The 24,758-nt window shown below is 38.8% G+C and overlaps 1 protein-coding gene across 1 annotated transcript in view; it reads left to right on the top strand.

Moving 5' to 3' along the window:
• The window catches only part of dpp6b (dipeptidyl-peptidase 6b), a 66,429-nt gene that overhangs the window by 16,555 nt on the left and 25,116 nt on the right, over positions 1 to 24,758 (top strand). The gene's annotated exons all lie outside the window — the stretch shown is intronic.

Genomic DNA, 24,758 nt, shown 5'->3' with positions numbered 1-24,758 from the left:
ATTTTGTCTTAGATCACATTTGCGTAAAGGTGCCTTTGGGTGTTTTTGTAAATTACTGCCAACTTAAAAAGGCTTTTTAATGGAATAAACTCATGAAGGACACTGAGAGGTGTTCTCAGAGTTGTTGTAACTTTCAACAAACAAGGTCAGGTTGATGTATACAACCCCAGACACGTGAAAAGACATTTAACTGATAACTACATGAACACTTTCAAGCATTTCAAGTCTTCTTTAAAATGAAATATTGGACAAAGAACCTGTCTGTGTCATCTCTCTTCTATGCCCTTGCACAGTAGTAAATGGATGGTAAATGGTAAATGGACTGTACTTATATTGCGCCTTTTTAGTCTTTACGACCACTCAAAGCGCTTTACATGACATGTCATTCACCCATTCACACACATTCATACACTGATGGCAGGGGCTACCACGCAGGGTGCCAACCTGCTCATCAGGGGGAATTTTAACCATTTATTCTCATTTATACACCGTTGGCGCAGCAACGGGAGCAATTTAGGGTTAAGTGTCTTGCCCAAGGACTGGAGGAGCCGCCAATCTTCCAATTGGAGGACGACCGCTCTACCTCCTGAGCCACAGCCGCCCTAGTAGTTACCTTTCTAAAGTTCTTATCTTCCACACAAGAACTCCTTGAGCTGTGTAGGGGAAAATCCACCTCATCGCTTTGAATACAGACCTTACCAACAATCGGATCAGCTCTTTCTTCAATCCCCCGGCCCCGGGAATGTTAGTCAACAAGTTATCAGTGAGATTTAAAACATCCTGCAAACAGCAATGATCAGATAAAAAGCCCTTTTTTCTCTTATTTAGCAACTAAACCAGAGCACTGACACAAACCACCCTTGACCCATTAAGACTTTGAAGAGCCAGTCACCCACAAAAACTAACTGGCACCACCTTTAATCCTACTGTAACTCTGCTGCCGTTTGCAGTCAGACCAAAGAGAACAACGGACTGACAACCTATGAACATTTTGTCTAAGGATAATTAATCTAGTCAGTGTGTGTGTAGGGATGTCACGATAAATGTCACTGTAAATGAACCACAAAAATTTGATAAATGATGGTATCTCGTCTTGACGTTTGAGTAGCGGAAAATCTCTCGTGAGTCGCAGCGCTAGTAACATCCTGTACGTGTGTGGCGTGTAGTCAAACTGTGTGTTCAGCGTGTCACATGCATTCAGTTTACCTGGAGTAATACTCAATTACATCCATCAAACAAACGCGTCAAGTTGGCAGTGCGGGACCATTTCGGGAATTTAAAAAACGTGGCCGGAAGGTTGTTGCTAAAGGCTCCAACACATCCAACATGTGTCAACATCTTCGGGATAATCATCCATCTTTGTGTCCCCAAATCAAGATAAAAACTAAATTAGTGAAATGTACTAAACTGGCCCAAAACTGCGTAACTCCTCCCGAGCAATTAAAGTCCCCTGAGTTCACAGAGAGTTCAGACAGACACACGGAGGAGGGGGGAGAGGAGGAGGAGGAGGGGCGCTCTCTCTCACGTCCCCTCTCTTTACCTTTCGTCTAAAAAATCCAAAAGCCAAATGTAATTGTATAAGTAAATATTAATTTAACAGTTCAACATAGAGTGTATCACCATCAGTAATACGTTGTCCACTTAGTTTTTAAACTGTAGGCCTTATGTTTGGCTTTTGGCTGTATTAAGATTAAATATATATATATATATATATATATATATTACACACACACAACTATATAGCTACAGTTACAGTGAATTCTAAATGTGCCTTCTATTCAACCATCCAACTGTATTTATTTATTTTCTATCATGATTTAAAAAAAATATTTATTTACTATAAAGGCTTAAAGTCTATTATTTGCAGGACCAAAAGAAAGTGTGTGAATAAAACATTTAATTAAAAATGAGCAGTGTTTCCTTCCATGGTGTAAATACTTGTGATAATCATATAATCGTGATGTTTCATCTCACAATAATCGTGACACCAAAATCTGACATTGTGACATCCCTATGTGTGTGTGTGCATGCGTGCATAACAATATGCTTTAGACTTTTATTCACTGCCTTTAAGCGGAGATAATTCATTTCCACTATCTTTGATAACACTAACATTATATTTAGTACCACTCTGCTTGTTTCACTCTCAAAATGATAAAGCTGATGTCAAAAATTCAAAATTAGAAATTATGCAATAGTTATAAGCCTAACAATTTTGCTTTTGCCATGCATTTATCTTTTTTGTTCTTGCTTTTTGCCATGCCATGAAGTGCTTGTTCTTTGATTGTCTGAAGATGTGATTCGGAAACAATAGGATCCTCAAAATCTAGAGTCATGAGTTAAGAATAAAATCTAGAAGCCCTGAAACTGGAGCTCTCTTCCAATGGGAGCTTTTCAAATCCAGACCGGGCCAACTTACTCATTATTACAAGTTCCATACTCCAATGTCTCACCTAAGCACATCTAACTCTATTCTCCATAAGAAGCCACCCCTGGGAGCAAACAAGTATTTCTACAAAACATTCATCAACTTGCTTAAACCCTGGTGCTTTCATAATTTTAACTTCAATTGGCAATTCAGAACGAAGCTGTTGTACCATTGATTTGACTCGTTGCTTCTCATCAGTTATCTCATTTGTTTATCAGGTCTCTCATACCAGCTACACTATAGATAACTCTGCATCATTCATTCTATTTGAATATATGTTTATATGCTTAGTTTTTCTCACTTCTTCCCTATGCCTTGGTAGTTCTATAAATAACTTGATTGTAGTTGTATTTGTGTATTCCTTACAGAGAAGAACATCCCTATTTGCAGAGTTCACAACTTCCAGATATAAGACTGATTAATTTGGTTTAATTATTTCTCTTCAAATTGAAGAATGGTGCCCCCTATTATTTTATGAGTGAAATCCAAATGTAGTGATATTCCCTACAGCTGTCACCTGTCTTCTAACATGGAGATTTTAAACACTAATACTTGGCAGTGTCTAGTTAGCAGGCTACAGAGTCCTACATTAAAAGAGATTAGGTTCCAGTAGCCTTCAGGTGAGATTATAAGGTGATGGAAGCTGAATGTCACGCTAACAGAAAATGTCAGATAACACTCCACTAACTGATTTGGACTGAGATTTACTGAGGAGGTCAAAGTGAGACCATTTTATGAGCATACATTATCGGCTACTTTAGTACTGTCTTCCTCACAGCTCTTTTCTCCATGTTATCTCATGGAAGAGTCGCATTTTGATCCCTAAGGCTGTCGTTTTTTGTTAGACGATGATTAGTATGAATTTTTCATTTCTATTTCTGTTTAGGGACATTCCCTGAAATATTTGCTGCTCCCCGCTGTTCTATGGTGTACTGTGTAGCGGAGGCGAGATTATCTTTTTCCTCAGGAGAGCAGCTCATGTCGAAAGTTGTGAGTGCAGGTAGAAGAGAAGTGATGGGATGTTGTTTTTTTGTACTCACAGGAGCAAAACTGTTTTTGGGTTACTGCATATGAAAATTATTTTATGGAGCACACAGCAACACAGTAGAGTGTGGAGCATAAAAAACAGAAGCTGGAGTCAGTCAGAGGAGGTGATGTGAAAAACTGCCATAATGCAAAAAAGCAACACATGAAATAAACCAATTTCATACTCAGTGGTCTTATTTTTCTACAGACATTATAATACGCTTTTCAAATAACTTAAGAATATTGACGAGAAATTATGCTTCACATGGAAAAAATATATTTTCAAAATCCATGTAACTTCTCTTTGGATGCTCCACTTCCTTGCAAGATTTGAACCTTGACTTTTTTTAATCATCAGATGAGAATCAGGTTGCTGTTGGAGGGTATACAGTAGTTCTCATCATATTGGATTTATGATGCAATCAACACTGTGTTTGTTAGAAATGTGCCATGAAAAGTTTTTAATTGTGATGAAGCAACTAATGTAGGTTTAGAAATTGAATGATATCAATTTATATATTGATTTAAATATATAGATCCATCTTTATATTTTGACAGCTGCCTAAAAGTGAAGCCAAAACATCTGTATTGCCTCCTGGTGGCTGGCTGCGGTATAGGTCATAAATCCCGCCCCCTCCATGTTAGCGGATTGAACATACAAACTAAAGAATTTAAGACTATGTGACATACATTTTTGCCAAAGATGGTTTCTGTCATTTTAGGTATTTCTTATAACACTGATGTATGTTCAAGTGCTCATTTTTATGATAAGTTGGTTTTCAATTAGCTATTTAAAAAAGGCTTGTGATGTCATGATTGACAGCTGTGACAGCTGCTCTCAAACCTGCATGTCCCACGCGTTGTCATTTGAGAAGGGTCTATCTATATAGGGTCTATAGTTTACAAATATAAAATCTCCATGGATCAACAATTCATAATAGAAAGAGAAACTGACCTTGTATGCAGTTTGAAGTGTCCTGTCAGCAGATTTACAGATGTCCCTTTTACAATGGTGGTCTATTGGGAAAATGCTTTTTGGGCTGCAGGGGAATTTTTCACTGCAATACTGCAAGTGACCACTGGAAAAAATTACTTGCAAGGCTGAGTGGTGCAACCCTATCCAGCTTTTATTATACATTCATGGTTGAGACGCGTCGTCCATCTTTATATACAATCACTGGTCTTACTTAATGAGTAACTTGACCAGTGGGCCAGCCTTCCCAGAAAAACAATTAAGTGTTGATGAGGGTCAAGGAGTGAGGTTCAGAGGAGGGAGGGAATGATATAAAGTTAATGTAATTTTTTATTGTGTGCGTGTGTGTGTGTGTGTGTGTGTGTGTGTGTGTGTGTGTGTGTGTGTGTGTGTTTCCAAACAATCCAGACAAGACAACGGCAGATTAATTGTTTCCCCCTGAAAGTCCTCTTTTGGTAAATGACCAATAATGAGTCTGATTAAAGGCTTGTGGACTTGTTAATTACCCCTCTGTAATGTCCAGACAGTGAAAAACTGCCTCTGCCTGCAGTCTGAAAACGTCTCTGCCTTCCTCTGACTTATGGAGGTGTGTTTCCTCGGGGCCAAATGTGTGACCTTTAAGTACAGTAATGATCTGTGATGAGCTATGAAGCATTGGCTCTATACTTAACCTGTAATTTATAGCCGCTGCTCTGTGGACTGAGCAGAGATGCAAACAATAGTATTTACACTCAGAGATGCAGGTGTGCTTGCCAGTTGGACAGCTAAAGGAGTCACAGCAGGCCAGAGGGCGAAGGGGACGTGACTGATGATTGAGTTGGCCTAGCTGACAGCTGGCACCACGGCTGAATGGAAGCAGCTTGTTCCTAAATCAGCAGCCCTTGTTGATTGATAGGGTTTTATTGGCATTGTGAAAGAGAACAATTTATTTAAAATTAGTCAGGCTTATTTATTGTCATTTGTCATTTCTTTGCATGTTTTATTAAATTATTCAAAATTTCAATTCCATTTAAGGATGTGGGTCCTTTTAAGGATGTGACCACTTGACATCAAAAACAAATTCAGAATGATTTGTGTTTGTCATATTTTATGTATTCAAACTTCAGACTTCCCCACACTGCCAGAAATAACGGGTTCTGATGGAGAAAAACTGAATCCTTTTTAAAAATGTAGGTATTGCGATTAAAAACATTGGATCAGTCAATAATGTCCTCACCACATGTTAGTGTTTTTAATAGTGACATATATGTATATATATATAATGATGATGATAATAATAATAGAAGTATGACCGATGATAATAACAGCATCATACATCGATGTCAATCAGGACAGTCTCTTGTCTCTAGCTTCTGCAGTGACCTGTGAGATGAGAGAAATAATAAAATACTAAGAAAAAGACCCCGGTAAAAATACACTAAATACTGCATGTGATATAGTCAGATTTACACATGCTTACTCTCAGTAAACTATTTTGGCCATTAGCCCAATTTAAAAGTGTGGCTTCCTGATTATTAATGTATAAAACAACAACCTGCACAGTTGAATTAGCACCTCTTTGATACAAGTTAAGACTAAATCTGATCATTATAAGCTTTGTAAAGCTGTTGTATTATAATGCATTAGATTGCACAGGTGTTGATTATATTATGCCCCCCCCCATCCTCTGTTCATCACCACAGTATTATGCTGTCTGTAGGCTGAGAAAAAAACCCTCAGGGATGCAAATACAAAAACATGAATAATGGTTCGCTGCCTTGCATTGTTGGTTTTATGTGGCTGTGTGAGGCTTTCTACTCTGTTTGGTCTGTGGAGAGGGAGCAGCTGATAATGATCGCTTATCAAACAAAAGTGTCCTGGCCTTTGTTAGGTGTCCTTGTCTCTCACTCTCTCTTTCACACTTTCTCTTCAATTTAACAGACAAAGGCAAGGAGGGTCAGACTTTTATATCCACAATCTACTAAAACAGAATACATGTTCTGCTTTTCATCAGATGAAATTATTTAAGTTAATGTCTTCATAATAATAAAGCCTAGTCTGTTGAGTCTGTGTCGATGTTTTTGTAATAAAATGAACACAAGCCCTTTAGTAAAAAACATTAGAAGAGGAATTATCTTGTGAGAAATGTATTTCTTGACCAAGATAAAGATGTCAGACAACTAGTGATCACTTGGGGGAGCTAGCATGCAGACTTTCACACTCTTTGCTCACAGTTAAATAAATGGCTGTTAGTCCCTGAGAAAGAAAAAAAACAAGACACTGCCAATAACTTCAACAACAATAATGTGTATTCAACGCTTGGTGCAAAGTACTTGAGCGTTTTTCTATGCAGGATTTATTTGACAGGTGCTGCCTGGAGGTGCTATCTCAGGCGGAGCATAAACCACTAAATGATAAAAACAGAAAAGGATAAAACAGAATATAAATGAAAATGATGTCAATTAGCTGATGAAAATGCGGTTTAAAGGAGAGTGTGTGCTGTAAAAAAACAAAGGCACTGTTGACATGTCTGCAGATTCTCTTTTGCTTCTCCAATTAAGTCTGATTGTCTCTTGTTTCTTTTGTAGGTAATAGTTGTCAGGATCCTACCTGTAATATGTTGTGATGATGATCAGTCTTTGTACCCCTCGCTGCGTTTGGGTTTCTCATCTTGTTTATTAGAGCTCAGCTGGTCTCTTAGGCTCCCCCTGTGTTTGCTCTTTGTTTAGTGCAGTGTTTATCTTGTAAATGCTGGGCTTTCACTTCTCTTAAACTTCGTCAAAAAGTTTTTTTTGCAGCTCATTGTCAGGAGTTCTGACAGCAAGGTGAGTTTAATCTTTCACTGAGCGACTGCAGAAATCACATGAATGAAAACAGATAATAGGATGAAGGGAAACGCTCTCAGACATTAGAGGATTGAACTCTTATCTTCTGTTGTTCAATGGAGTTTCCTCATTTATTGCTCTATGTATGCAAAGCAGACCCAATTAGATGTGTGATATAACTGAATTAGATTATATAAATGATTATATGACTGTATTTTGGTGGAAATCACTTTTTTTTGCTCAAATGTCAGTGGAGCTGTCCATAGAGCTGGTGCTGAAAGAGATGCAGCAGGCAGAGAGCTGGACGTGCAGCTCCCTCAGGCCATGTGCGGCGCTGTGCAGTCACAGCAGCGCCAAATGTCGTGTTTGCTATGGTGTACGGCCTTTTAGAGTCGACTATCAGAATCCTCCTGAAACCAAAATCTGTGTTCCATCTCCAGCGTTAAATACAGCGGGTAAAATAAGTATTGAACACATCATCATTTTTCTCAGTGAATATAATTCTAAAGGTGCTATTGACATTAAATTTTCACCAGACGTCGGTAACAACCCATGCACTCCACACATGCACAGAAATCAAACCATAGGTGTCCATAAATTAAGTTAAATGACACATAGAAAAAGTATTGAACACATGAAGAAAGGGAGGTGCAAAAAGGCATAGAAAGCCAAAACACCAGCTAAAATCTATCAATAATAAAACGGAAAAGACAGCAATCCTACCACTTGCAAATCAATATCAACTGGTTCATTCCCAACTGATGGCCAATAAAAAGGTGTCTCATTACCAAGGTGTCACACAAGAAACATCTCATGATGGATAAAAGCAAAGAGCTCTCTCAAGACCTTCCCAACCTTATTGTTGCAAAACATACTGATGGCATTAATTGCAGAAAGATTTCTAAGCTTCTGAATGTTCCAGTGAGTATTGTTGGGGCCATAATCTGGAAGTGGAAAGAACATCATTACACCTTAAACCAGCCATGATCAGGTGCTCCTCGCAAGATTTCTGACAGGAGTGAAAATAATGATCAGAAGAGTTGTCCAAGACCCAGGGACTATTTGTGGAGACCTTCAGAAAGACCTGGAATTAGCAAAGAAAACAGTAAGTAATGCACTCAACCACCATGGCCTGTATGCACGCTCACCACGCAACACTCCATTGCTGAAGAAAAAGCAGAGACCTGTGAAATACTGTGAGAATATAGCCTGGTCAGATGAGACCAAAATTGAACTCTTTGGATGCCATAATACACATCATGTTTGGATATCAAATGGCACTGCACCATCACCCCAAAAACACCATACCAACAGTGAAGTTTGGAGGTGGGAACATCATGGTGTGGGGCTGTTTTTCAGCATACGATACTGGCAAACTTCATATCATTGAAGGAAGGATGAATGGAAAAATGTACTGAGACATTCTTGATAAAGATGTGCCACCATCTACCAGGATGATGAAGATGAAACAAGGGTGGACATTTCAGCAAGACAATGATGCCAAACACACAGCCAAGGAAACTCTCAATTGGTTTCAGAGAAAGAAACTAAAGCTGCTACAATGGTTCAGCCAATCATCTGACTTGAATCCAATAGGAAATCTATGGAAAGAACTAAAGATCAGAATTCATTGAAGAGATCCAAGGAAGACTGTGTGGAACAATGGGGCAAAATCACACCTGAGCAATGCATGAGACTAGTTTCTCCATACAGGAGGTGTCTTGAAGCTGTCATTACCAACAAAGGCTTTTGTATGAAGTATTAAATAAATTTAACAAAGCGCATTCAATATTTTTTCCCCTGTGTCATTCCATTTTATTACACAACATAATTTCTGAACTTATTTATTTTAGTTTCTTTGTATGTGTGGATTACTTACTTTACTGAGAAAAATGGTGATGTGTTCAATACTTATTTTACCCGCTGTATGTTTCCAACTTTTTGTGGTGTATCTATCTGTTTATTGTGTATCTACTTTTTCATTTTATCCTGACTGTAATGCTGAGGGGAAACAATGAGCAGGGTAAGGCTGCCAAGAGTTTTAACCTCTCTGGCAGTGATGTAATACGCTGCCCATGATGTTTTTTTGGAATATTATTAACTCTCTATTATTGTGATTGTGCTGATTCCAGGGATCTTATCTTTTGTTGTTGCTGCTGTTCTGTATATTTATTTTTTGCTTCACATTTTTTTTGTCCACACTTGAAGATCAGTTTGCTTGTTATGAGCAGTATTACTCAACCTGAGAAAACAGTTATGTGATGTCTTTTTGTGACTCCGGATGGCAACTTTGTCTAGAAGATAATCCTTTGTTACAAACAGGGTGTATTTGAAAGGGAAGTTGGCATAAAACATGTGGTTATAATATGCTAGTCTGTATGGGTCTGGGGAATGATGCTCTAGAGCTGCATTATGGGAAATATAGGATAAAGCATTTTTGAAGCATTAGGCACTCAAAGCCAGGATATCTGTTGCTCTCTGCTTTTCCTTTTTAAAATATATCCTTTGTAAGTCCTCCAACTATTTGGAGGTCCAAACCTAAATAATTTGACCATATCTTTAAAGTGTTTCTGTCACTTGTTCATTAAAAAAAAAAAGAAAGAAAAATGATCTGTTTCACAGTGTATACAAACTTAGATTTCTGGCATGCACATATAATTATAAATGATCAACTAAACTCTAATCTCTAAATACACCTGATGCCTGTTAACTGGGAATATGATTTAAACAGCAGAATAATTGTCACCAAGATTTTAGTCTTTCATTCTGAACAAATCTTTGAAAGGATGAGGAAATAAATCCCCAAAATGTAATTATAGTTAAATGACTTAGTTTATAGTTTGCCCTGGGCTGTTAACACATTCTGTACTTTTTCCTAATATGACTGTAGGATCTGGCAGCATTTCATTGATCTATATTGTTCATAAATTCTAAGCAAGTAATGAACAGAGATCTTACAAGTCAGATTGAAAATTTTAATTTCGAAGAGCCATTCGGGCAATCGGAGCATTTCATGATTTATTGTATCATTTATTGTAATCAACATGGAGTTTAAAGATTTTATAATGAATGAACAATCTCCTCTGAAGTTTGTTCTGTTGGTTCTCATTCATTTATACACAAATGCCTGAGAGACAATGCATCATCTCTGTCTTGTCTTCAAAACAATAATTACCCCTTAAGAAAAAAACTCAACACTAATATGCATTACGCTGAAGACATTAACATTTTCTCTTCTCTGCCTGTGGCTCACTGCATGGACTGTCTTACTTTTCTTATCTGAGGTTGTTCAGTTTTATACTTTTCCTCCAACAGATGATTGGTTCAAAAGGCCAGGAGCTCTCTAGAGACTGTGCATGACTTCTGAAGCAACGCCCTCCCCAGCACAAGAGCAGTGTGTGTGTGTGTGTGTGTGTGTGTGTGTGTGTTTAGCACAAATAGGCAGACGAGCTGTGCTAACAAGATTGTGTGTGTGCAGAGATGTGACACACGGTGAACGAGTTGCAGCACAAACAATGTTTTGTTAGGAACTGGAACTATTTCTGCTCTATGTGGGAGGACGGCTTCGTACTGCTTCTCAAGAGCTAGGCCGGCAGCAACCCTTTGTTTTATTGGTAGACAATACAGCAGCATTTGGCATATACAGTGGAGTGAATATGATTTTTATGGGTGCTCTGTAGACACACTATGCAAAATCTTTTGTCTCATACTGTACTCCCTAAAGTGCGGAACATTGTCAGTCAAGTATGTACCTCTAAATTCAGCAAGATAGGACTAGATCTCAAGAACTGCACTGATACCTGAAAGTATTTTGTTGTTGGTGCATTGATTCCCATTTCCATTTCCTGTGTAATGGACTTGCCAGTAATGAGTGCCTACCGTGATCTGATCCAAACTGACAGGTCTCCATATTATCAGTCGCTGTGAGCTCAGACAACTGAGCAGTGGGAAGTGGAGTCTTTAGAACTTAATATAGGTCCAGGTGGAAGGACAAAACCTTGAGTTCTCCATGGTGGAGGATAAGGGGAAAAACGTAGAAATGGAAATGGCAAAGCCTTGCAGTTTCAGATTGGACTACAGAGGAGGGTGACAAGACTTTTACTCTTTACCTGGAGCTGCTATGTTTTGTAAATTAGGTTTCTTTTTTGGCCTCATTTTCCTGTACTTTGACTTTGCTGTGAAAATAGAACAAACCTTCATACATACACCCAGCAGTCTGCAGTTTTCAAATAGACGCTTCTCCGTCTTAGATAGAGCAGATCAAAAATTAAATGCTGGATAAATCAGGGATATGTTTGAGTTAGAAGAATCCATTCAGCGGTAGGTGATGATGATACTGAAGAGGTAAACTGAACCTCCCACATAGCGGCGGTACACATTTGCTGCTTATCAGCTGAACCCTGCGCTGTCTGCACCCACGGTCTTCATTATTTTAGCAAATCACTGGATATCCTTGAACACGTCTCTCTCTCTCTCTCTCTCTCTCTCTCTCTCTCTCTCGGTCCGTGCGTCTCCTCTCTCCCCTTCATTATTCTGCACCTGTCAACAGCGGACGCCGGCGCGCTCTTTTGCTCCTTCCTCTCCTCTCCTCTCCTCTCCTCTTCTCTCTCTTCTCTCCTCCGTATTTACCGTCATGACTTCTGCTAAAGACGCAAACGGCCCGGTTAAAGCAGCTCAGCAGCAGGATCAGGTAGGACTTCTTTGTTTGTATTATTTCGTGCATTATTTTCCTGCGCGTTTCGGCACTCGTTTTCTCTCATAAACCAAGCGCACAGATGTGAGCAGCAGCGGAAACAGATGATGTTTAAAAAAAACCCCATCATCATCAAAATCTTCCAAACAGCCTTTAGATGTTGCGTTGAGCATTTTAACACAGCCTCTGTTAGTCTTTTGGGTTTCCTGGCTGAAAATGTCCTGCAGAATGAATGTGTTGGCTAATAATGCACAACTTCTAAACTTCTGCCTTAATATTTCATAAACTCCTATTGTAACCTCAGCCTTTGTGCCATAATAGCCGGAACTGGTGTCCTGTTTTCATGAAAAACAATTTGACTCTATGAAAAGCCTCTGCTCCAGTGATAGACAGTATTTTGAATAGTTTAATTTCAGGGACAAAATCTATTTTTGGTGTTCAGAACCAAAGATAAAGAGCCAAAAAGGTGCAAAAAAAGTGTGTGCAAATATGTGAGAGAGCGGAGGAGGGAAAGAGGTAGAGCAAAAGACAGAGAGTGGGTGTTAATTGTTCTGTATTGTTCAGTCAACTCATTGAGTTTAAATTGTGCTGTATGAGGGCATAGGGAACGCTGTGAAATGATGTAATGGCGTGTAGACACGATCCACTTTTGAGTTTACATAACTGAGCTTCTTGGCAGTGATATTATAATTTAGATTGAAAGGTGCTTCAGCAAAATAAATACATGCTTCCTCATATGGAGTGAGAACATCTTGACAATACATCTCATTGCATAACAGTGGTTGATTGCTGAGTATTTGGCTGTTGAGTGCATCTTCAAGGACTGCTGAGTATGAAAGGGCTTTTTCATTATGAGGTGAAGGCTCTTCACTTACATGAATGTCCAGCATATAATTACATTTGATATTTGTCACAAAGTTTATTGAAAAATTGAAAGAACTTCAGCTGCATTATACTTTTTTTATTTGCTTGTGCACATCTTGATTCCAGTCAGTCAGAAGTCACTTTTGAATATTTCAAGTGTAAAGTGTTTATTTTTGCGCCCCATTCATACATTTATGAAGCGAGAGTGCAAAGTCGACAGCAGCACAGTAGATCTTTAACCATGTTCAGATCAAAAAAAGAGGAGTGCAAGCTTTTTTTAAAGGTTGAGAGGAAATCGGGTGTCAGACTTGAAAAAGGATGCTGGCAGTGAGAGAAATGCACATATGTCAGTGCAACAGAACAGAAGAGTCGCAATCATTACACATGAGCAGCAATCATTTCACCTAAGTTGAAAAGGAACAATACATCTTTATTTGCTCTGAGTGACTTTCATACGTGGCCGGCATCAACTTATTTTCTTATTTTCTATTCGATGTGAACAGACACTTCCTGCTGGATGAGAGAGCTTGAAAAATGCACTCCCACATCACCCCTGATGCTACAGCTTCAACAATGACCTTGTTGTTGGTAATATTAGTTTCAAATCTGACTGCCAGCATGTGCATCCTTAATGATGCACAGACAGAGACAAAGATATCATAGCACAGGAAATACCATGCAGCTAAGAAGCACATCTGAGATTTGAACTCCAGCCCTCTGGACTGCATCATCACAGCTAGTAGCAGTGAAGCTTTTAAAGCACTTTCTTGCTTTGCATTTAGCTTAAATCTGAAATATAAGTGAATAAACACATTAACAATTCAAGGCATCTTGTCTTCGTCTCCATGTAAAATGCTGCTATTTTCACAAAGGGAGTCATTACAGAAAATGTAGTTCAGAAAATGCACATTCTTTATTTGGCAAACCATTGCTCTCTTTTAGAGCACTACTGTAAAAAGCCCTCACATTGCTGTTCATTGTGATGCTTTAAAAGCATAAAGAAACTGCCATCACAAAATGTTTAGTTGCTCTTTATACTCAGTTTGTTTATGATCATTGCTGTAGTAGCTGCTTATCAGTTTTAGGTCACTGCCACTTTCAAGGTAAAATCCACATTTACAGTATACCATTCCCAGCAGTCGAGTAATTGTATGGTTTCAGTGCTGTCCCCTAAAAACACAAGTACCCATCCAGACTGAGGGGACCAAAGGTGACTCATGCAGCAAAGAAGTGCTGTACAAAAGGACCCCTTCTAAAAAGGATGAGATGGGTACACCTCCAACCTCTAAATATCCTGCTGTGATTAACCACAATTTGAATGTTTTTGTGATTTTCATCACGCAAAATCCATCTGGTCTACACATAATTATTCTGAAAGGATAATAATGCAGGGCTCTTATCTTTCCTTTAACTCAAAATGGATTTTATTTTCAGGGACATTTTGAGTAAAACATTCAATTTGAAAAAAAAAGAAAGAAAGAAAAGAGTGAGGGTTGTTTCCAACTGATCCGTTCTTCACTGATTCAACTTCAGTCAAATTGTTGTGAGGTACAATTCTTCTGATGATTAAAAGATACTCTGTGAGTTTTGCCCAGGGGCAGGTGGTAATTAATATCCTCTGAGAAAACACGTTCTTTTTCTCAATCTTGCTTTTTTTCCCGACGATACAGTCAGCAGGAGTTACCGCCGCTTCATTTTTGCTTTTCTCATCTCTCTCCCAGTTTCAGATACTCAGTGCGGCACATTATTAATTCTTTCAAAGACCAATGAGCAAGATGGCGCTGTAGCTGGAAGCCTTGCAGTACCACAGTGAGATTAAACATGGCAGAGACCTACCAGTATTACTTGGATGGAGCTTGACAGCAGCGACAAACCAGCTGGTTAGAAGAGAGAATGGCTGAGAGGAGAGTGGAGGAGGAAGTGCTGGTGGTTGTGTTGGATTGGATTGTTTGTTTCTTTGATTTTGCAGACTGGACTTTCTTGTTCGTTTTAGACAACACTTGCAGAGTGTAGGACAGAATCGAGTAGAAAAAAGTACTGGGAATTCCATGAAGGAGGTGACGACGGGGAGTCTAGTAAATTTCATGTGAGAGCAAGGAAGGGAAGTGGCACTGAAGCATTTGTTGATAGGCCTGTCAGTGTGCTGGCCACCTGTTCCACCACCTGATGCCGACCTTTCAGTATTAGGTAAAATCAAGGATGCAGGTGTTCCGGTGACGTTAGCCAGTAGAATATATATGGATTTAGAACCAATGGCTCTGATGATCTGCATTCCCCAGGTTCAGATACAGAATGGAGAGCAGATGTGTCAGTCGGAGCTTGTGGCAATGTTGGTGGACTAAATTAGACCAGGAAATATCTTTTGCTCCGATTCTAGTGAAGCCGGAATGGCACTGAAGGATGAAAAATGTAGAGCCAGACTAGATCTAATAGTGGAAATGTTGATTGTGTTAAATCAAGTAACTGAGTTGGGGAATACTGTTGGGTGCTTTTAGGTGCCAGTTCTCATAAGAGAGTAATTAACAGGAAAGAAACCAATCTGGATGTAGGCTACCATATGGAAGGGTTGAATGTAAGAACATAATAAATCAAGGAAGACCAAAGTTATGGTGAAAAGAATGGAAGGACAAGACATAGGACACTGGACTCTACATAAGGATTCAATCAGTGGAGAGTTTTGGACCTTTTGGACTCTGTTTCACTACTTCTTGTTGTCTGGAATTATTGGTTTTGTCACTTTTCCCATCAAATGGCAATTAAAACTGGGTAACAGTAGGCTTTGATAAATAAGATTACACCACTATTTTCAATCTTTAAAAGTGTCTTCTCAGTTCAGTCAGGATCAAATCGCAACCTTCATAGAGAAAAACAAATGCTACAAAAAGGTTTCAAAATACTCACTACACAGGTATTGACTCTGAAAATGTAAAATGTATCTTTCATTCCTTGGTTGTCTTCTTCCAAAGCTGTGATTATTTCGTATTCAGAGGATTACTGGAACAGGTAGGCGATGACCCTGAAAAGAAAATCAAGAGGTTCATGCAAACTAAAAATAGCCCCAGAAATAGTCAACAACGTTACCGTCCTCTGTGTACACCGCGTCAGATACAAAAAAGGAAATAATAACAACCACTGCAGGCTCATTGTAGTTAAATTTGAACTTTACAAGCACAAAGAGCTGGTGGAGAGCAAACGGAAAGAATTGAAAGGAACAAACTCAGACCTCAATGATCGGTTCCACCACAAGGTCTTGAAAGACATAAAAATCTGTCAGATGTCAGAAGGCAATTACTGGAGAAAGGAAAATGGGCTACACTTACTGTTGACAGACTATATGTACAGTAGATAGGCTTCTCTTTGCAGGTAAGTCTGTCCTACTTAGTTGATCAGTCTCACTGAATGACCCCACCTGCCATTAAGATTTCACAAAAGCTACTACTGCACTGTGTAATGCAAAACAGCTGTGCTCTATGCTTTCAGTATACATTTACAGTATACATCCCACAAAAGTCTCAACGCATCCATATCAATAGATCCATTTATATACCTATAACCCTCTCTACACTACCTGCTTCTGCATTACAACACATTACACCTCACCTCACGTTTCCAATATGTCTGGCCATTCCACCTTATATTCTTTGTGACACAGTCTTTTATATCCAGCATACATATAAAGTCTGTATCCTACTTTGTGCATCCATTTTTCTTCCCCACACATATATGGCAACTCCATTATATATATGTATTATATATATGTATATAGATAAAAAAAGACCAATGAAACTCCATGCAAAACCCCAAAAATATCTACTCATATCTTGATGTTTAGCACTTTGTCTTTTTGTCATCACAGTGACTCACATTCACACTTTTGTTTTGTGCATTCTTTCAAACAACAAATCAGGAGGGGTCGCACAGGAAATCAATGTACTTTCAATTATGGTCACAGACTAGCCTCAGCATAGTTACTCTCTGGTACATACTCTGAGACACTTTGTAATAGTTTCCTTTGTTGGAATAACAATAACAGATTGGAAAACAGAGACTTGGTATCCATGAGTCCATGTGCGTGTCTCTTGGGATTTTTGTTCATGCCAATATCTCAATAATCACTTCACCAGGTGGAGAGATTTAAAGCTTCTCAAACTTGCCTCTCTATTTTGATTGTCCTCCACCTGCTGCTTATCGTTGAAGGACAGTGTTGCTGCATGAATGAGCAACAGACTTTGGAGACCATTTTGTTTTCAAGTCTAAACAGGAAAAGACAGAGTAGTATTATTGTTAAATTGATTTTCATAATGCTGCATGGTCATATAACTAATAGTTTTTGTTGGCTCTCAGCTATGATTGCTGAATTATTATGAAAACTGATCATTTTTAACATCTAGCAGAGGAAATCTCAGTGTTTAGAAGGCTTTTAACTTGGGATTGATGCTTCTGTATTTGAAGCTGTTTTTATGTTGCGCTGTATATTGGTTGTATTTGCAAGTTGTGCAGTACGTGTTTTTATATTTTGTCAGTGGTTTGAAGATGTTAACATGCACAGTTACTACAAAAATATTCCTGTTTTAACTAAAAAAAACCAACATATCCCACTGGTTTCAAAATGAAATGTAGACAAGTACACACACACAAACACACAGACACAGACACAGACACAGACACACACACACACACACACACACACACACACACACACACACACACACACACACACACACACACACACACACACACACACACACACACACACACAAGATGTAGATCAGATCCCTCAGAGCATATCCCACATCAGTCTAGTAATGTATCCATTCTGATAATAAGATGAGTGCTGAGGTATTTTTAACTGCACACACACTGACTTGATGTAATTTAATTCAAGATTGTTAAGTGTCTGAAGCGTGGAAGAGAAAAAGCATCCCATCAGATGTAAGATGATTTATCCCCAAGTGAAATCTGCTAATGGCATAAAAGGCAGCGGTCGAAATCATTTAATATTATTTTGACTTGTTGTTAAAGAACAACAACATGCATTTGTCTTCTCACTTACCCCACCAATATATATCCATGCTACTATTGGTAATATTATTGCCATCATTACTACAACCACCACCTCTACTACTACTACTGTACTAGCACCACCACAACTACTACTACCATCACTACTACAACTACTACAACAACTAGCTACTACTACTACTACTACTACCATCACTACTACAACTACTACTACTACTACTACTACTTCTACTACTAATAATAATAGGGCTAAAAGGGAGTGCGTATTAGACTTGTGACGCTCATCAAGTTACCAGAAACATGACTATGAAATAAATGGTGATGTTGCTCTGTATCTGCTGTGTGTCTGATGTGTAGATGAGAAGACTTCTAAACATTCTCCATATCAAATTAAAGGTGATGATATGTCAGGGTTGTATTTTCAGCGTTTTCTGCAGCTTTAAAGAAGAAAGAAATGAGAAAGAAATGTTATCCCATTAAACATTATGTTTCCCTACAATTCATTTTGATATGGTTAAAGCTGGATTCCACTCCCCAGCATCATAAATGTGCTAAATGTGGATTACTGAAGACCATTTTGTAATTATGGTTTTGCATTGCAGAGTCGCTCATAATCAGATTGGAGCTCTGTAGGAGTACTTAGCTACTTGATAGTTATAATGGTACTGTAAAAAAGAACTTATTTGTAGTATCGCTTGCAGTTAAGTGTTCTTCAGCTTCTGAGTCAAGTTGAAGAACTTTATGTAACATTAGAGTAGAGACTACACACTGTCTCAACTCTTCTGATATACGTTTTCCATTTTCTTCAAATCCTCCACCACGATAATGACTCAGGCATTGTGCATAGAGGATAGGTCCCATAATATTATTATATTATTTTCACAATCTATTTACCATCTTATAGTATTTTCCTCTATGTTATTTTCAGATTTGTTCATCTATGTGGGTTTATAATAGGCCCCACAGAGTCTGTAGAGGTGACTTTATTCAAGCATGTTTTTAATTCATTACTATTATCAAAGCTGATCTCTTATCAACAGATCCGTCTAAAGGTTACAATATTGTGTCTGAAAAACATTTTTATTTTCTTTATCCGGCCTCAGTTGTGTGTTATGTTCACAGTCCACATTTTCCGAAGTGGACAAAGACAAGCTGGATACACAGAGAAAAGGCTGATGTCCTACTATCCATGAACCAAAAGCCAGCTGGCATGAATTCTTAATCTCACTCATGAATGCCCATAATTTATTGATGCGGTTCCGGAGAAAAGTTTACCCCCATGTCCATAGGCAAGTGCTTCACTCTTGAGTTTGGCTGTTTTCAGACCCCGACTATGTTACAGTGGAGTGATATATCGTGTGTCTAGTGTCCAATGTCTTTAGATGGTTGAGGTTTGCTTTCGTTTCAAATGTCTATATTCCCATGTGTCTTATTTGAGAGTGACTTGTTTTCTGAGTCCTGGAGTTAATGTTGTAAGACCCGGGTCACATTACGTACACGACACTCAGCAGAAATATTAGTCCCCACTGTACTGTACGCTAGCCAGCACCATCTTCACTGCAAATCTGACTCAGATGACTCCCTTGGTTCCCTTGGAAACCAGGTGCTCAGAGATCAGGAAAGATCCATTTCACACTTCAGCAGCGAGCGGAAAGACAAAGAGACAGTTAGACGAAGGGAAAGTGGGAGGGAGAGAGGATTAGAAATAGAGAGAGCGGAGGGAAGCTTGACCGTAAAAGATGCATTATTCTTATAACCCCTTTGTCCCGAAATAGAATGGAAATAGTAAAAAATGGATTGGAAAAAAATGTGTTGCTTCCACTCATGGGATTTTCTACCCTTTTGAGTAGTCAGTACCCCGACGCAGAGAAATGGGAAAATACATAGGGTTTGTTTGGATGTGGTATCTGAAGAGGAGAGAGGGCGAAAATGGCTGCAGTTCTCATTTATTGATGCAGCTTTTATTGTTATCACTTGTAAGGTATGCATGCATGCTCTTCACACAGACTAAAAGAAGGAGATGGCTTTATGCAGACAGCCAGTAATACCTCACCATGTCTCAAAACACTGCCGAAGGTCAAGATTCTTTTAGCACACAGACGCATTTTTGCCTCACCAGAAAGGTCAACATCCTGGGAATACTTTAAGTTTTACAGCCGCACAGTTTGTTTCAGTTCAACCTTAAGCTCACTGAACAGTGGGGTAAATCAAATTATCCATCTGAAGTTAGATTTTGTATGTGTCTTTTGGGTTTTCATTTGCTGGAAGTGAAGGCAGTGTTTATCATTTTTCATACAATTTATGCGTGTGAATGTAGCCTGAGCTTGGAGCTGCCTGTGTGTAGTTGAGTAGGTGGGTGAAATGTTCCTCCTCATTTCACACAGGGATACAACAGTCCACTGGGGTAAAGCAATCAGAACTAAGACACTTTAATAACATTAGATTGTATGAAAGAACAGTGCTATTTTAAAATACATGGTGCTGCCCCTGTGTTTTCATCCCAGGATGATTATAATTACTACCATTGGTTTGAGTTTTAAATGTATTGATTCAGCATGGGAGAGGGTGGTTTTGGCTTTAAGAAGAATGACGATGAATAAACAGATACAATGAAATAATATAGAAGCTTCTTACTAAATGCATGTACTTAAAATGTTGTTTGTAAGGAGGTGTAGTTTTCACTACAGCTTCCTAAAGAATGTTCTGATATCAATGTATTCATATTGCATTTTTTGTAAAATACAATATTTAACCTTATATGTTCAGTGGATAAAAATGGTTGAATTTTCACCTTTCAGAAAGTGTAAACCCACATTGATGACTTTAGATAAATGCTAAAGTCAGTATGTTTCTAAGTATATTCTTTGTCAGGTTCAACAATGTCATTATGATTTATTCTCTGGGTATCATGAAGGGTTGTTCAGCATTTCTTACCAATCCATCCAGAAATTGTTGATAGATTTCAGTGGCAACCAGCCAGCAGACCATAACAGTCATCTCTATAGAGCCACGCTGCAAGCAGGGCTAAAAATAGCTAATTCAACAAGTTGTACATCAGTAGATGAGCAGTTAAATTTGATGGACCTGTGCTTAAGTACATTCTGGTCTGTACCTCACAGTAGGTGTGGTCTCAAAATTAAAAAATGACATGAAAGTTGGTTTATAGCTTGCTATCAAAAAACCATCTGTGCTTATCCCCTTATGCATCCAACAAAGCACTTAGATTTCTTCTCCGTCATCGTCTCTATAGCTGTTTTGATGTTTGACAGACTGTGTTGTCTGCAGTGCAGCTTGAAAAGGAAAACTAAAACAACAAAGCATTTTTTTAAAATGTCAATTTAGATCAGCCTAATTTGTGTAGACAAATATGTTGCAGTTCAACAAGAGGACAGAGAACCTCTTTAAGAACTTATGAACATAAGAAACACTGGAAGCAACCTCAGGAAAGGCAATTAAGAGAGACAATTGTGTGTCAGTGTTCTCTTTGTATTTATATCTTCATCAGAACTAGTTTACCTTAAAGCTGAGGCTTAACAATGGACATTGTCTCAGTTTGGAAAGAGCTTTACATTTAACTGAATTCCAGTCATAAATATTGGTTATTTTTCGTAAAGGAATACGTCAAGGTCCAACACTTATTAAGATAACAAACTTCCTGGTGTGAACTCTTTTCACCTGTTGATGTTGAGGCACTGCATCGTTGTACACGACTGTGGTTAATTGAGTGGGTGGTTTAATAGCAGCGACAGCGGTCCTGACAGCTCTGTTGACTACTGCATAGCTTGTCACTGGAAGTACAATAAAATCAATCACATCTCTCTCAAGCTGGTGTAATCTATCCAGGAATATTGACAAAGGTGAAGGTTAATGGTTGTATCCATTTCAAAAGGATGCTATTTTATTGAGAATTTTTGCGTTTGAAAAAGGCAAATGTCCAACAGTATTTGATTGTGTATTGATCTGATCTGTGGAAAAGCTCCCTGACCTCTGATTGAATAATGGGATGTCTGTTTACAGAAATGCCAACCACAGGAGCAAAGCTAATTGTACTCATCAAGTCATCTGCATCGTACATTTCCACAGCAAGAATTAGCTATGGGTGGAAAAAAATCTATATTGCAACATATTTCCATTCCTGATTTTTTTGTTATCAATACATATCAATTCATTTTTTCAGACAAAGGACCAGTTAGAATTTATTTCAGCTACTTTAGCTTACCACTACCAGAGCGCCACCACCCACAGACCAGTGATGGTCAGATGAACGGCAAATGTAGGTGACAACGAAGAACAAATGCAAACAAAATGAACATCTGCTGTCAGACTCTCTGTGTCCATGTTGGAGACATACAGTAGAAAGTCAGCTGGAGTTTTGACAGTTACTAGAAACACAATCATGGCCCTTTGAAAAAGTTTCTGTTTGGTACCTTTGCTGTAGCGGAGCTAGTAGCTCTACGCGAGGCTCATCAGTGTGTGTGTGCGTCCCTCTGCTGCAGTTTTAGTACATAGCCATAGCCCTCCTGTTTATCATATTGATGGTACTGTTCTTAGCCCTAAATATAAATTATTAATCGGTGGGTCATGTGTTGTGTTTACTGCCATAGAAAAGGAATAAATCATTGGGTTATTAGCACAACGTTGCCTCTCAGTGGTCTCTTATCAGACTTGCTAATACTACCAGCAGCTCTGTGATAGACACAAACTGAGACTACATTTAGTCAGTGTGCTGATATTTATACTTGGCTGTTAATCAACACTGTACATTATCTATTTCCTGCTCTTTGAAATTAGTTTTATTTCTTCTTCAGTCACAGATATCGTGATATACTGTAGCTTAGATTATTTCTCTGTAATATTTTGTCTTTATTGTCGTAAGACTATTGTGATAGTACCATATTGAGTTCATCTGTGATTCCCACTCCTTGAATTAGCCCACAGGGCCTTATGGGAGATGTATTTAAAATTCAAAAGGAAGGCTGTCTGAAATTATTTTACCTTGTACCTCTTGAGCTTAGGCACAATGAGTATGCTTGATTTGTCATCGGTAGAGAAATGACTCGAACTGAATATTTACTCACATGGCTCCCAGCTTGGCATCAAAGTGTCTGGCATTATTCTGCCGAGAGACACTTTTCTTGTGTTATGCGGCACAGATCCAGCTGTCACATTTATACATTTGTACCTCTCAGTCAGGTACAGGCTGCACTGAACTGGATACTGATTCTGGGGCACATTTAAATCACCTGCCTGTACTAATGGCTTGCCGTTTTCAGGACGCAGAAACAAGACCGTTATCTGAGTGCTTTTCAAAGCATCGTATTGTTTTTTTATCTGGCTAGGTCAGAGGTCTGAAGTGATTGTTGATATATCAAAGACAACTTCAACAGTGTGTCTTTCCTCTTAGTGAATGATAACAGAAGGAGATGAATATCGTATGAATGCAGAATACAAGTAGGTACGCCTTATCTTGAAAAGGTGCACGGTCTGCGGCAATAAATAAGCTTATTGATGTGCCTGCTGTTTTTCTATGTGTACTCACTGCCTTCAGTATTGATTTGCTTCACTGTGAGACGAACTGTGCAGAGACAGTAGAGGCACAGCCAGTGTAAATATATATATACACACACACACACACACACACACATACACACACAGAGGTACTGTACATTTTAAACATTAAAACAGAAAAGAGCTGGCAGTGTAGTAATGTAAAGACTTTAAATATAAAAAGCATCGTCTGTGCTGCAGGGTTGAGTTGAGTAGTCTTTTTCGCCCTCAAACACACACACACACACACACACACACACACACACACACACACACACAGGTTACTTACGCAACCTTTGGGTGTATTTAAAGAGTTACTATCATTTCCTGGAGACTTAACCTAACACGTACCCTACCTTAACCACTGACCCAAAAATTACTGTTTTACCAATTGGGGAAACAGATTTTGTACCCAGTTGTGTGAGCTGTCCCTAATCGTCTGGTCTTAACTCTGGTGTGGGTCCCTGAAAGTGAATTGAGTTATACCCACACATACACACACAAGCACACACACACACAAGCGCACAAACACACCGCTCATTAACTCGTGGATGGTTCACTGAGCTGCTGAATACTGTATAACCACTCACTGTAGGCGAAGACCAGGTCTAATTGGATACAAGGATATCAACAGCTGGACTGATACGGGTGGCTAGAGCTGCTCACTTTCTCACTGACTATGACCGGAGAGATTAATGTACATGTGTGCGTGTGTGCGTGTGTGTGTATGTGTGTGTGTGTGTGCGTGCATGCATAGTTGAAACCCATTAATTACATGTGAATGACACCTGACAGAAAGTGAGCCTAATTTCAGACCTTTCCCTTCAACTTCTTCGAGATTTGCACACTTTTCTAATTCATTAAATGTATATTAAAACATCTGTAGTGACATTCACTGCCCTAAAAATAACAAGTTATAGACAGCACAGAGTTCATGAGGTTAACCTGCATCTGCTGTTATTTCAGAAAACTGTCTCTCCCTGCTTTGTTATGGACAGAATATCAAAGATGTGAAAGATCAAAGATGTGTGTTTTTGGCAGGCTCACCAGTTAAATTGGACAGGAATACCCTTAATGGAGCTTCTAGACCAAAATTGTTTAAGATCTATATATTATGAGTGTTGGTTGGCCCTTAGAGGCCACCTGACTGCTGTCTACTGCAGTTAAAATGTTTTGTATGTCCTGTGGATTGTTGCCGTGTACATTTTTCAAATAACGCTGATTAGCCATCTACCATCTGCTGGGCTGTGTGAGGAGAGCAGCTCATTATTCTGCCTGTTGTGTCTGTGTTAAAGCTGTAGCTCCACTCCAGCTATCAGACAAAGCTGCAGGGACTCTTCGGAGGCAAGCAGCAGGGAGCAGCTGGAGGATACGGTGTTATTGCACAGAAGTGGCTGAGTT

This window comes from Scomber japonicus, chromosome 12 (assembly GCF_027409825.1).
Source record: "Scomber japonicus isolate fScoJap1 chromosome 12, fScoJap1.pri, whole genome shotgun sequence".
In the NCBI taxonomy this organism is placed as follows: Eukaryota; Metazoa; Chordata; class Actinopteri; order Scombriformes; family Scombridae; genus Scomber; species Scomber japonicus.
The sequence above is the reverse complement of the archived record's forward strand: the minus strand, read 5'-3'. Positions and strand labels throughout refer to the sequence as shown.